Consider the following 14,980-nt stretch of genomic DNA (forward strand, 5'->3'; position numbering starts at 1 on the left):
ATAATAATAATAATCTTTATATATAGTCCAAAAATATTTCTAACCTTCCCTTCTCATATCCAATTATCCAATTATTACTTATCATAACAGCTCAACATTGTATACATTACTATTATTACTTGAACAATTTGCTTTAGCTAACATTGGAGTCCTTGATCGAGTTCAAACACAGTATCCTATTCCATTGCAGTCTATTTCACTGGGTTTTGATTTAGCGTGTTGTGTGGATGTCTTTCTTTGAGACAACTTGAGAATCCAGGGCCCACAGGTGAATTGAGCACTGGGGGAGCAGCCCCATCGTTCTTTCCAAATTTTGCTGCCAAATTGTAATTTCTGGTGTGATGGAAACTATTTGGTCCGTGGGAGACAAATTGTATTAACTTCCGGTGGAACTAAGTAGCTTATTTGCTCAGGTGGCTCTCTGAATTCTGCAAAGTTGGCATTGGTTTCATCTCAAAGCCATTAGACCTGATACTTTGAATTGCAAAGCAGTTATTGAAATTACTGAGGATGTAATTATTACAGGCTCGGTGCTGGGCTGGGTGGGGGAGGATGGCTTGATCCAACTGCTTAACATTGCTTTAGAGGAACTCTGGGAGTTGAAGTCCACAGGTCTTAAAGTTGCCAAGGTTGGAGACCACTGGCTTAGAGGATACAGGAGTGGTGGGTTCCTACCAGTTCGGACTGGTGCAGCCAAACTGGTAGTGGTTTGGCGGCCTGGGTTGCTGGAACCAGCAGTGACACAGGCCTGCCATGCCCCCAAATCAGATCTTCGGGCGGCACTTGTTTTTCAGTTCTGCGCATGTGCAGAACAATTTTAATTGCTATAGAAGGAAAGCCTCCTCAGACTAGTCTTGGCTGTGGGCCTCCTCAGTAAAAAATAGCCTGATCCATTCTTCCTCAGTTTAGGCAGTGAGCAAAATTCCCATAGCAATCTTTGAAAGGAATATTTATTTAGTAGAACAGAAGCTGGAAGGGATCTTAGAGGTCTTTTAGTCTAGCCCCATGCTCAAGCAGGGGAGCCTATACTATTTCAGATAAGTGGCTGACTAGTCTCTTCTTCAAACCTCCAGTGATGGAGTGCCCACGATTTCTGAAGGCAAGCTGTTCCACTGGTTAATTGTCCTCACTATTAGGAAATTTCTCCTTAATTCCAGGTTGCTTCTCTCTTTGATTAGTTTCCGACCATTGTTTCTTGTCCTGGCCTCTCGTGCTTTGGAGAATAAATTGACCTCCCTCTTCTTTCTGGCAGCCCCTCAAATATTGGAATACTGTTATCATGTCACCCCTAATTCTTCTTTTCTCTGGACTAGCCAAACCCAAATCCGGCAGCCGTTCTTCATATGTTTTGGTCTCCAGGCGTTTAATCATCTTAGCTTGTCTTCTCTGAACTTTTCCAAAATCTCGACATCTTTTTTGTAGTATGGTGAGCAAAATTAGTTGCAGTTGTTAGGAATATAATCTAACGGTTGGGTTGGCAATATATAAATCATGTAACAATGCTATACCTGTTTCTTTAAATCATACTGTAAAATGTGATTGGTTGCTGTTTTTCCTCAATCGGCCATAAGAGGGAGCCAGAATGACTGTTAGCTCTCTGTTTCGTTAGATGCTGGGCTGATCTGATCTGAGTGCCGTGAGCTATTGTAAGTTTTGCAACTGCTAGCAAACTTTGAGTTCTGAACTGATTGTATGATACTGGACTATGTTATTTGGATTATCCCTTAACTGAAAGACATTGATGACTGACTGTCTTATCTGTGTATGACTTGGACTGTTTGATGGACTCTGATACTTCTATTTCCATGAAAGTAAAAGCCTATTTAAACTGCAGTGTCTCTGTATGCTGGTTTGTGTGTTCTCCAACACAACTCTCACAACGCTTCGCTGAACGTACTCGCTCTCCCAACGGGGATCTTACCTAACAGCAGTATTCCAGGTGTTATCTTACTAGGGCTTTATATAGCGGAACTAATACTTCATGTGATCTTAATTGTTTGCCTCTGTTTATACAACCCAGGATTGTATTAGCTTTTTTGGCTGCTGCTGCACATTGCTGGCTCATATTCAAATGATCACCTAGGACCATGATGGTGAACCTATGGCATGCATGCCTCAGGTGGCACGTGGAGCCAGTTGTCCGGGCATGCGAGGCGTTGCCCTGTCAGCTGGCCAGTGGAAATCTGCGCACTGGCCAGCTGACTTTGGCCTTCTTTTGAGGCCATTTTTCACCCTCCGGGGGCTTCAGAAGCTTCCCTGCAGCCTCCGGATACCGAAAAAATGGCCCTACAGCCGTTTCCGCAAACTGGAAATTCAGGAACATATTTCCAGTTTGTTCGTATGGCCGGTTTTAGCCCTCAGGAGCCTCTGGAGGGCAAAACACAATCCTATGGACAAACCAGACCTCCGGTTTGCCCGTAGGGCCAGTTTTTCGTGCTCCGGAGGCTTCAGGGAAGCTCCTGAAGCCTCCGGAGGACCTCCAGAGGGGGGCGGGGGGAAGGCTGTTTTCACCCTCCCCAGGCTCCTATAAAGCCTCTGAAGCCTAGGGAGGGCAAAAAAAGCACACAAAAAGGGGGGGAGGGGTGCTGGTTGTGTATGTATGCACACTGGGGTTGTGTGCATAGCATTATGGATGTGGCACGCCTGCACACGACCCACCTCTGCGCCCCCCGCTTTTGGCACGCGAGCCACAAAAGGCTCGCCATCACTGATCTAGGACTCCAAAGTCCCTCTTACAGTTATTGTTTTGGTCTCAATTTGGCTCTATTTGTACCCTGCTACCTATTTTCTACGAAAATTTTTATGGTTATCTGTTAAAAACTATCTCCTTGGCCAATTCTTCTGCAGCTTGTGGTGCGTGGCACTCAAATTGGGCTGCTGTCTACAACCTCTTTTGGTCTTAGAAGTAAAAGAGAGCAAAGGCTTGTTTTGTATTTCCATTGTTTACAATGGTGTTTCTTTTATTTTATCTTATTTTTCATTTCAGACACATTCCTCTGTTCCATGTCTCTTAATCCCAATTCATTAAAATATTAATAGATCAACCATCTCCAAGAAGATAAGTTAAATAAGTGATATAATTATTTCATAGTTTTAAACACTGAGCCAATTATCCTTTAAAAATTCATGGTTTTGCACTAATACTATAATGCAATTCATTAAGGAAGTCTTTACAAAAGAAATATAAGAGTGAAATATATATTGCATATACAGTTGTATATACTAAACAATGTAAACTTTAAAAAAAAACAAATTAGAAACAAACAAAAATTGGAAAAATACTGTCTAGGACTGACATGATTAGCAATGTTCCAATATCTAAGGGGCTGCCATAAGGAAGACGGGGTCAACCTATTCTCCAAGTCAGGATAAAAAGCAATGGATGGAAACTAAGGAGAGAAGCAACCAAGGAGAAATTTCCTGACAGTTAGAACAATTGATCAGTAGAATGATTTGCCTCCAGATGTTGTGAATGCTCCAACATTGGAAGTTTTAAAGAAGAGATTGGACAGCCTTTGTCTGAAGTGGTGTAGTAAGCAGGAGGTTGGATTAAAAGACTTCCAAGGTCCCTTCCAACTCTGTCATTTTGTCTGTCTGTTCTGTACAATATTTAAGTCTCAAACAATTAGAAATGTATTGATTGATCCATGTCTAATCTCAGTCAGGATTGCACAAGCACCAAATGTTTGGCAGACTGAGGCAAATTAATCTCCTAATCCTTCCAAAGGCTAATCATCTCCCTTTAACCTTGACTAATCAATTTTCTAACTAGGTTAAGGGTAAAATCTCTGCAATGCAGATTAAATGCAAATAAGCCTTTTGGAATGGTGGGTAAAAAGTTAATGAAGCTTTTAAAAATGTCAAGAAAACTTAAAGAGAAATGAAGAAGACAGGAAAAAAATCTAGGAAATCTACAAGGTTGGTATTAAATTTAGTTTTCTTGTGGTTCGGGATGTTATGCAAACTCTGACTGTTTAGCTAATTCATGCTTCAACAAATTATACAAATGCTGAAAATGGATTAATTCAGTAATTAGGCTGATTATGTTCTGTCAATGTATTCATGCATTTTTTCTAAGTGCAAGAAATGCAAGTTTGAACTGAAACACAAAACCCTCATAATTTATTCATAGAATATGCCTCCAGCAGTCTATTAATTATCTAAATATGATCAATTTAAATTCTGATCTAAAATATTAACAGCATTTCGTATGCCTGGGAATATCATCAGCTCAGTTGTAGTATGAAAGCCAAGTCCTGAAAGCTATGATCAATTAGAAAGATCTGGAAAGCTTACCTATAGACCATTTTTAGAAAAATTGAGAGAATTCTTCCTTTCTTGTGAATTTCAGTTGCTCTGCTTGATTCAATTCAGGGAATGTCCTCTGGACCATTTTCCCTCAGAATCACAGACCAACGTAATTAGCCTAATTCCATGTTTTGTATTTATTCTTTTTGTCTTTCAGTTTATCAGAGAGAGCTTGGTGCAACCATGCTAGTTTCTTCTTGGATTTCTTGTCTTTCTTTTTCAATGGTATTGTGTTGGACTGGGCTTTTATAATAATATTTTTCAGAGTTTCTCATGCTTCTTGAGGTATTCCCATCAGAAACAAGACGGCGAGCAGCAGCACAAGGATGAAGAGGAATATGATAAAATGCCTCAGACATGTCCAAGGAAATCCTCCACATGTCACGGGGCAGCATCCTTGCAAGTGATTGTTGGTTTGGACTCCAGTATTTTGGAAAGGACATGCGGGTATCTCCCCGCGAAAACTGAGAAAAGTCCACCACCAGTCTGCATTTTGAATGATCTTGAGAATTCTTGTTAACCAGAAAACACTTACCAGTATACCTATTAGATATACGAGTGGGCAAGTGGATCCGGAAGACATCTTTTCTGGGATCTTTATCTCCTTCTTGGAATCTGGTTTCTTTTGAGTCTCTGGGTCCTTCTTCCGGGGTTTTTGTGGCTTGACTAGAGGTGGTACTGGAACGCCCTCGTTTATCAGCCAATCCCGTGAAGAGAACTGTTCTGTTTGTGTTGGCACTTTCTTCTTTATTTTCCCAAGAGGAACAGTAATTTGCTCTCCATTTTTCTCCCATACATGATGAGTGGAGGTATTGCTTTTTGTTCCATTTTGTATAATGTCCAAGTCCTTTAGTGCTTTCCCTTTTTCTTGAGGAGGTGGAGCAGGATAAATTTTTGTTGTAATATTTTTCTTCGTTATCACCTCCGGGGGTAGCACGTACGAGGAGTTGACTCCTAAATGAAGGATTGTCTTTACCATTTGTTGGCCTTTTGGTCCCAAACAGGCCAGGAAATTGTGCCATTCATCGGTAATCATGTTTAATCTGAATGCCACTTCTGTTTTGTCCCAATCGGTAATTCTTCCAGTATTGCAACTGGGGAATTCTACATGAATTACTGGCGTAATGGAAAGTCCGACAACACTTGTCCAGTCTTCTTCTTTTGGAAAACAATTTTTCTTTCTCCAATCTGATTGTAGACATGAAGTTCGAAACTGGGTTTTCTTTAGTTCTAAACCATGTAGGATATAAGGGTCTATCAGGAACCTTTTGTTTTCTGGAAACATTGGTGCAATTTGTTGACGGCTCAGCAATTCTGGAGCTGACATTGTTGGCCTTGTTGCCCAATGATAAATTCTTTGAAGGATCCTGAGTGCTCCCTCGTCTCTGTAGTCGGCTTCCTTGTCGGCGTAATACAGACTGTTCCCAAGAATAAGGGTGAGTATCATAAAACGTAAATTCATGACTATTTTCTCTGTGGTACAAAACGCCTTCCTTATAGAGCAATTGCAGAAATTTTGAGACTTTGTCCTTATGTAATTTATGGTATTCTGGGTATTTTTGCGTAATGCCATCGGTTAATGGTTTATATTTAACCCTATATGGCCAGAATCGAGCAGGGTAAATAATTGACCACCAACGGTCGGGAATTTCTTTTAAAGCCTCTTCTGCAATATGTGTAAGTTTATGATCTGGTAATGCCCATTCAGGGTTATAAGGGGCTTCATGATTCTGATATAACCCTGCCAAGCTCCCCAATCTATGTTTACTTTTGGGGAGGAGGAGGACTCTTGGATTTAGATCTTCCCCGTCTTGGTGAGGATCTTGGTGATTCCTCTTGTGTAGAATAAACTTTCTTTTTATAATAATATCCTGATCCTCATTTAGCAGATCTTCGAGCCTGTCCAGGCCCAGGACTTGCTCTGGCTCGATTAATGGCTCTAACAGGAGTAAACACCTCTTCAATGACAGGGACATTTGGACCTCTATATTTTGCAGGTGTCCCTAACCAAGCCCTCAATTTAACTATGTATTGTAACCCAGGGGCTTCACCCCAGGTAATCACCTGAGTATGAAACCACAATTCTCTATACCAATCCCCAATAAGTCTGTCCAAAGAATCAGCCACGTGTCTGAATTGGAAAGCAGGTAATAGCATTTCAGGAGCCGCAAGTGTGGCTACTTGAGTGTCATCTCCAAAGAAATGCCTGAATTCTCGGTTTACATAATTATAAGATGCATCAAATATTTCATAATCAGGTCTTCCTGCTGTCAATGCATCAATTTGTAACCAATTGTTCCAAACATCATAACGTGGCCAATCTCTTGCAACAGGTTCGACAGACGGTGGTCTTGTCAATGGGGGTCTAGGAGCTGCTCCAGGTTGTGCTCCTAATGAGGGAAGCATAGCCCTCGGAGGGGTTGGTGCACGGGAAATTGCAGTATTAAAAGCAAAGGCCACATCATGCATATCCTGTGTGGCCTGGTCTGCAATTCCAAAAAGAGATGTTATTGTTAACAATAATTTATAAAGCTCAGTAGCTCTTCTAAGATGAAATTCAGGGTAAGTAGATTCATCTGCTACTACCATTCGATCATGGAGGGCATCCCACGTATATTGGAGGACCTCCACCAAAGGTGGAAAGAAATCATGAGGCAACTGAGACACTGTTTGTAAAGCTAAATCATGTCTAATTTTATTCATTTGTACGAGCAGAGTAAATAATCATAAATGGTTACATAAAATTGAATACTCACATAAATTTACAGATCGCACAGCAAAGCAACAGCAAGGACTTAAGATGTAGCAAATACGTCTGTATTGTTTCTCGAAGAGAGGGGTGTAACTTAACGTAAAGCTGGAATCCACGGCTTAAGATTTTTATCTATGGAATTTTTCTTAAGGTCTCTCTCAGTTTCTTAAAATCAGCTCTTTTAAAGTTTAAGGCACTGGTTCTATATTCTATTGCTTGTCTTTGCACTATATTAAATTCTAATATGATGTGGTCACTTTCACCTAAGGTTCTGGCAACTTCAACTCCCTCTATCACTTCTTCTCTATTAGTAAGAATTAGCTTTTCCTCTAGTTCTCTCCTCTATCTTTTGGATGACAAAGTTGTCATCTAAGTTGGTAAGAATGTGTTCGATCTCCCACGTGCTGAAAAGTTTGCCTCCCAATTGATATCTGGGTAGTTAAAATCTCCCATTATTACTGTGGTATGTTTCCTACATACATTTGTTAATTATTTAGCAAAGAGTTCATCAATTTCTTCTGTTTGGTTAGGTGGCCAAGCAATGCCATTTTCCCCTTTACATTGACCCATATGGATTCTAGGAGGTTTCTATTCTTGGTTTTGTGTATTTCTATAAAGAAGTAGTCATCGTTTATGAAGCGGCATATAAGTCTAAGTGCTATTGCTATGAGGCGAAAGTGGATATCAGAAAGCTGTAAAATTGAGAATGAAAATGATGGGCTGTATTTTCAAGGGCTGCAGAACAAGTCAGGTTGCAGAAGGAATGGCCTCAATTTCCCCTCCATGATCACTATGAGAAGCACATTAAAGTGGACTAAGGATGAAGCTATTGTTTCTATTTATAATTGGATAGAATTTGATGTACAGTAATTTCGTATTGGGCTGGTCTTAGAGTCATGGATAGATGAGACACAAAACCATCCTTATGTTAAGAAATTTGTTGTATTTGGCTTTGCTTAACTAACCCTTCCTTTTGCAAAAGCAGGAGCTAACCAAGAAGAAATAAATGCCGAGGAAAGTTTATAGGGTACAGATAGTCCTCACTTAGAGACCATAGTTGGGATTGGTAACACAGCTGTTAAGTGAGGCGGTTGATGAGTGAAACCACCACTGTACTCACTTTAGCTTTCCTTTGTTTTACAGGGAGGACTGATTGCAAGGTTATTTTTTTCACCCACGTAATAACTGTGAACAGTCACTAAATGAGGACTAGCCATTGGATAGCCCAAAGTGAGTCTCTTTCAGTCCGTTGACAAATAAAGTTTTAATTGCAACTTTAAGAACTTAAGGCGGGGGGGGGATAAACAACAAAATGATGATTTTGATTTTAAAAAGTTAAAAATGGCTTTTAAGGCTCCAGATGAATTTGAAATAAGATTTTGGAATGAATTATAAAGAATTCTTCCCATGGTGATTCTTTTGATTTTTGATTTAAAAATATAAGATTTGAAAAATTGGACAGCAGCAGGAACTAAAGTTTATAATTTGAAGAGAATAACACATAAATTTGATTTACAGTTTAGAGGAGAGGAGAACAGAACAGAACAGAATAGAATAGATTCTTTATTTGCCAAATGAAGCAAGATACACTGGTATACCATTCTAATATATTCTAACATAATATACTAAAGAATATTTTTGTAAAATGGACTCATGGGTTTATTCTAACAGTGTGAAGAGAAACATTTGCCTCTATAGAAGCCCTGTCTAAAAAATATTATGGAAGAAGACCAAGTTTTATCTGGCAAGATTGAGAACTGCTGAGAGTGGATTCACAAATGACAAGCTATGAGAATGACATGGAAAAAGATGTTACAATCGATACAAAACAGGAACTGGCTGATGTTTTAATAACTAAAATAGATATTCACACAATAAACCAAGAAAGTGAGCTGGATAATTTGCTATATGTGATTTATAAAAGATGCTTGTTAAACTTTTGAAACACCTTTTATTGAAGTTGGGATGATGGAAGTTTGGTCGCGATAGTAACAGTATTATTAATTTTTTTGCCCTTTTCTTTTCAGTGTCAGCAGAAGAAGGGACTTTTACCAGAAGTCCCCATTCATTCTCAAACTGCTTTGGAGGGACTGAGAAACAGAAAAGGCAAGGGCCTGAAATTCCTTCTGTATTTTGTTTTAGAAGAACTGTGTGAATGGAAATGCCTTCAGGATATTTTGTAAAGACGGGTTCAGCAGGAGTCAAAATCTGCAAGATGACAGCACCTTTGGACTTTGATCACGAAGCCTCGCCTGCCATGTTGCAGATTTGCAAATGACACTCCTGTTTGCAAATAAATAGCAATAGCAATAGCAGTTAGACTTATATACCGCTTCACAGGGCTTTCAGCCCTCTCTAAGCAGTTTACAGAGTCAGCATATCACCCCCACAGTCTGGGTCCTCATTTCACCCACCTCGGAAGGATGGAAGGCTGAGTCAACCTTGAGCCGGTGAGATTTGAACCACTGAACTGCAGATAACAGTCAGCTGAAGTGGCCTGCAGTACTGCACCCTAACCACTGCGCCACCTCGGCTAATATTATCTAAGCCGGTGATTCTCAAACATTTTGCTCTCAGAACCTCTTCCATCTTTAAAAATGATGGAGGACCCAAAAAGCTTTGGTTTATGTGGTTTATATCTATTGGTAAGTATTGTATTAGATATTAAACCCGAGAAATATTAAAATGTTTATTTCTTGGACTTTGCAGATCTCCTGAAAGGATCTCAGGGGGCACTCAGGTGTTCCCAGACCACACTCTGGAACGCCTCGAGCAATTTCAACCAAACTTGGTACACAGATGACTTACTCTCTGGAAAAAAAAATACTGTGGGGGTAAGACATCCCTAAAACCCCTCGGGGGGTGTGTTCTGTTAAGATACAACCTGTTGTGCCTTAAAATGGCTTCTACGGTACTTTTGTAAAATGGCTTCTACTGTACAGCACAGTGGAGTTGCCATGGCAACAGCTTACAAAGGTGATGATGATTTTGAATATATGTTTCAGAACTGAGAACTTACAGAGGACAGTTTGAAGCATCTTGCTTTACAAACTCTCCATCCCACTTTCAAACTAATTGCTGTAGCATCTATTCTTGCTGCTATTGGTTTCTTAGCCCTATTTCAGCAAATGTACAAAATCCACCTGACTGATGCTTTGACCTCTTTTCTTGAGTAGTCCTTTAAGTTACTAGAGTCTTCAAGGAACAGAATGCATTAGAAAGTCTTCCTGCAAATTGTAGTAACCATCAAGTCTTCTCCAGATGGAGCTAGACTGTCTCACACTAACGTTATAATGTCAATTTTATAGTCACAGGAAATTGTAGAAAAAAGACAATTAGAAAAGACTTTTTTCTGTATTAAGCTGGCTGGAAAATGTAGGATTCTTAAATGATTCCATACCCAGATGCAAGGTATTCAATTTCTCATTAATTGTTCATATTTGCTCATGCAAATGTACATATGCTTTCTTTTGGATTCTTCTTGAAAGACCGTATAGTCAATATTTCTCTATTTGCATCTCTGTGCAAATTTGCACATGCACCTTTTATACAAACCTTTCCCCTACTATCTACCCATGAAGTAGGGGAAAGGTTTGTATGAAAGAAACCTCCTTTCTGAAGGCTGCATTACAGGTACTCTTCAAATTACATAACCACAATTCGGCCCAAAATTTCAATTGCTAAGTGAGACTGTGGTTAAATGAGTTTTTGCCCCATTTTACAACTTTTCCTGCCACGGTTGTTAAGCGAATCACTGCAGATGTTAACCTAGTAACTTGGTTGTTAGGGGAATCTGGCTTCCTCGCTGACTTTGCTTGTCAGAAGGTTGCAAAATGAGATCATGTGACCTTGGGACACAGCAACGGTCATAAATATGAGTCAGTTGCCAAGGGTCTGGATTTTGATCACGTGACCATGGGGATGCTGCAACATTTAGAAGTGCGAAAAATGGTCATGTCACTTTTTTCCAGTGGGAAAGGAGGAAGGAGTATTGTTTTTACAGAAATTGTAGAACAGGGGTGTCACACTCGCAACGACACATTGTGGGGGTGAGCGTGGCCAGTATGTGACACATCTCCCTCCTTCCCTCTCTCCCTCTCCCTTTCCCTTTATCTCCCTCCCTCCCCATCTCTTCCTCTCCCCCCTCTCCCTCTCCCTCCCTCTTTCCATCCCCAATCTCTCTCTCCCCCTTTCCCTCCCTCCCACCCCCTCTCCCTCCCCCACTCCCTCCCTCTCTCCTTCTCCCTTTCCCTTTCTCTCCCTCCCTTCCCCTCTCTTCCTCTCCCCCCTCCCTCCCCCTCCCTCCCCCTCCCTCCCTCTTTCCATCCCCAATCTCTCCCTTTCCCTCCCTCCCCTTCTCCCTCTCCCCCACTCTCTCCCTCTCCCCCACTCCCTCTCTCCTTCTCCCCCTCTCCCTTTCCCTCCCTCCCTCCCTCTCCCTCCTTCTCTTCCTCCCTCCTTCTGTGTGAAACTGGATAAACTGAAGTTTTTACTTCTGCTATCACTATTCAAGGTGCAAGAAACAAATGCCAGCACTATACTAGATCAGATGTGCTGCAGCAAAGTGGGACATGTTATAGCCGTGTTTCCCAACCGTGGCCATTTGAAGGTGTGTGGACTTCAACTCCCAGAATTCGGAATTCTGAGGTAAGAATTGAGGTACACTGAGGTAAGCTTCGTGGTGACACCGCCCTGTAAGCTCCTTCTTTACACGCCAGTGTCATGTGATGCAGCATCAGCAGGGCCTCCATAGTGGCATCACTGCGCAAGCTCAAACACTGCAAAAGCACATTTTGTTCCTTTCTTACTGGCCAAAAACAGACCTGGCAGCTGAGCAGGCTTGTTTTCTATTGGCAATTGCAAATTATTGGCTGAAAACAGACTGGCTGCAGCCCGCTACTGGTAGCTGCTTCTTTTGCCAGCAAAGAATAATTAAATCATCCTTTTTATAGCTTTTGACACCTTAAGCTTCTTTTTCTGGGAATCATGTTAGGTCAATTGACTTCTATTACTGCAGACATTCCTATCAGAAGATGCCGGGCGAAATGGAGTGATTGCATCCAAGGGAGGAGCGGATTACCATCAAATCCCACAAGCATACATTGGATTTATATTGTGCTTATTTCCGCAATCACTTTTCCCAATGCCATACTCTACAAGTAGTCCCCGACTTACAACAGATCATTTAGTGACCTGTTCAAAGTTACAACGGCACTGAAAAAAAAGTGACTTATGACCACGTTTCCCACTTATGACTGTTGCAGTATCCCCGTGGTCACATGATCCAAATTTAGATGCTTGGAAACTGACTTGTATTAATGACGGTTGCAGTGTCCCAGGCTCATGTGGCCCCCTTTGGTGATCTTCTGAAGTCAATGGGGGAGGCGGAAAGATTCACTTAACCATGTTAGTAAATTAACAATTGCAGTGATACACTTAAGGATTGTGGCAGGAAAGATTGTAAAATGGGGCTGTCAGAGTGTGCACAGCGGAACTACTATTTTGAGACAACCCAGGAACAAAATACAGTACATGGAGGTTTGGTCTTTCACACAGTGGTTTATACGCAGGACTTATGTATACATACATGCACATGTCAGGCAAATACTAGGCAATCAATCAATCTTCAACGCTACACAGAGAACTACAATGGAGATAGAACAGGAGGAGAGAGAGAGAGTCACCCTCATATGGCCTCCCTTATATATACAGCTTCTTAAAGTGGCAGTAACCCTGCTGACTCATCCTCTAGGTTTACAGGCTTACAGCAACTGGTCAGCTATTAAATCCTCATTACTCTGACAGGGGCAAAACTCGTTTAACAACTGGCTTAGGAGCAGAAATGTAGGGCTCAACTGTGTTTGTAAGTCGAGGACTACCTATAATTCTTATTAATCTTAACTAAAGATGAAGGAATACTGGAGTTCACAACATGAATACATCAGTGGTGGGTTCTGGATCCCGTTGCAACTGGTACATGAATGTGCGCAGCGTGCACACACATGCGTACTTACCGCCCGCAATGCTCCGTGATGCCTCCGTGACGCCTCCAGCTGCTCGTCAGAGCGTTGGGCAGGCGCTGTGTGCTCCGTGCGCCTGTGCGGAAGCCCTGAAAACTTCAAATACCTGTAAGGCGTGCGGGCGGGTGGGCCCTCTGGAGCACCTTACTGGAACGGTACCTGGTTCTCCTGGCAGGCACCGGTACGTCCGTACTGGTTGTAACCCACCACTGCAATACATGTGTGCATTCTAACTGATTCATAATTCCTATAAATCTCCAAGAGTTTGTTGATGGAAGGATCAGTTGGCTGGGGAATTCTGCAAGTTGAAGCCCACCAAAGTTGAGAAAAAAAGAAATCTTTCAAACAAGGATGATACATTTGGCTGAGTGGATAGCGGTGTTGTTTTGCTTCACCATCCCTATCAGGAACACCCAGCCCAGTTGAAGCTGCAGCTTGCGCACATGTGGCATTGGAGGAAGAGACGGCCCTGTCCTTTGCTTCACCTTCATGCCAACCCACACAGCTTCCAGGATGAATTAAGAGCTTCCGATGCAATGGCACCAGTCACAGGCTGCGGTTGGATTGCGGGAAAGCCTCTGGCTGCACAGAGCCATGAAGCACCATCAGTGCTGAAAGGATGATGGATAGCTTAGAGGAAAAGTAGGAAGATTATTCCCCCCGCCCTTTAGAAAAAGAGTTGACTCAGCTCAGCCTTGGCAAAAGAGTGGAGGTGGGTATTTCTTTTCTCAGTGTTCCTTCCCACCACTCAACATGGGGGGGGGACACCCTTGCCTGGTGTACAGCAAAAACAGGTGGGGAATTGTGCGTGTGTTTTGTAGGAATAGCACACGGACGTAACAAAATTAATTGTCTGTCATCAGTTAAAGGAGATTTCCCTCAAAAGAAACCTGAGCCCATAAAAATACCTTTTTTTTTTAGTTTTGGGAAAACATGGGAGGCAATCTACTTTTTAAAAAATCCAATAAAATAAACAACAATGGAGAGAAATGGACTACCATACAAGTCTTTCCTTCCAGGATAGGAAAGATGTTAAACCATTTCAGTGTGGGTTCCCTAACTAGACTCCACCGAGATTTTCTACTGCTCACAAAGGACAGGACAGGACCCAATAGAATAGAATGGCAATAGAATAGAATGGCAATAGAATAGAATAGAATAGAATAGAATAGAATAGCAGAGTTGGAAGGGACCTTGGAGGTCTTCTAGTCCAAACCCCTGCCTAGGCAGGAAACCCTATACCGTTTCAGACAAATGGTTATCCAACCACTTCCAGTGTTGGAGCATTCACTTCTAGAGGCAAGTTGTTCCACTGGTTAATTATTCTAACTGTTAGGAAATTTCTCCTCAGTTCTAAGTTGCTTTTCTCCTTGATTAGTTTCCACCCATTGCTTCTTTTGCTACCTTCTGGTACTTTGGAGAGTACCTGGACTCTCTCTTCTCTGTGGCTGCCCCTGAGATATTGGAACACTGCTATCATGTCTCCCCAGTCCTTCTTTTCATTAAAATAGACATACCCAGTTCCTGCAACCGTTCTTCATATGTTTTAGCCTCCAGTCCCCTAATCATCTTTGTTGCTCTTCTCTGCACTCTTTCCAGAGTCTCTACATCTTTTCTACATTGTGGTAACCAAAACTGAATGCAGTATTCCAAGTGTGGCCTTACCAAGGCATTATAAAGTGGTATTAACACTTTACATGATCTTGATTCTATCCCTCTGTTTATGCAGCCTAGAACTGTGTTGGCTTTTTTGGCAGCTGCAGGACATGGCTGGCTCATAGTTTGAAAAGAAGAGAATAAATCTGCACAGTAGGAGAGATCCCTTGGCCAAGGTAGGCACCCTTTTGTACCACCAAACCTACTTGGGTTTCTGCCAACATGTGATGGGTATTTTGATCAA

The sequence above is a fragment of the Thamnophis sirtalis genome, unplaced genomic scaffold, assembly GCF_051295495.1.
Source record: "Thamnophis sirtalis isolate CommonGarterSnake01/CBP01778 unplaced genomic scaffold, rThaSir2_p1.2 scaffold_6, whole genome shotgun sequence".
NCBI classification, from domain to species: domain Eukaryota; kingdom Metazoa; phylum Chordata; class Lepidosauria; order Squamata; family Natricidae; genus Thamnophis; species Thamnophis sirtalis.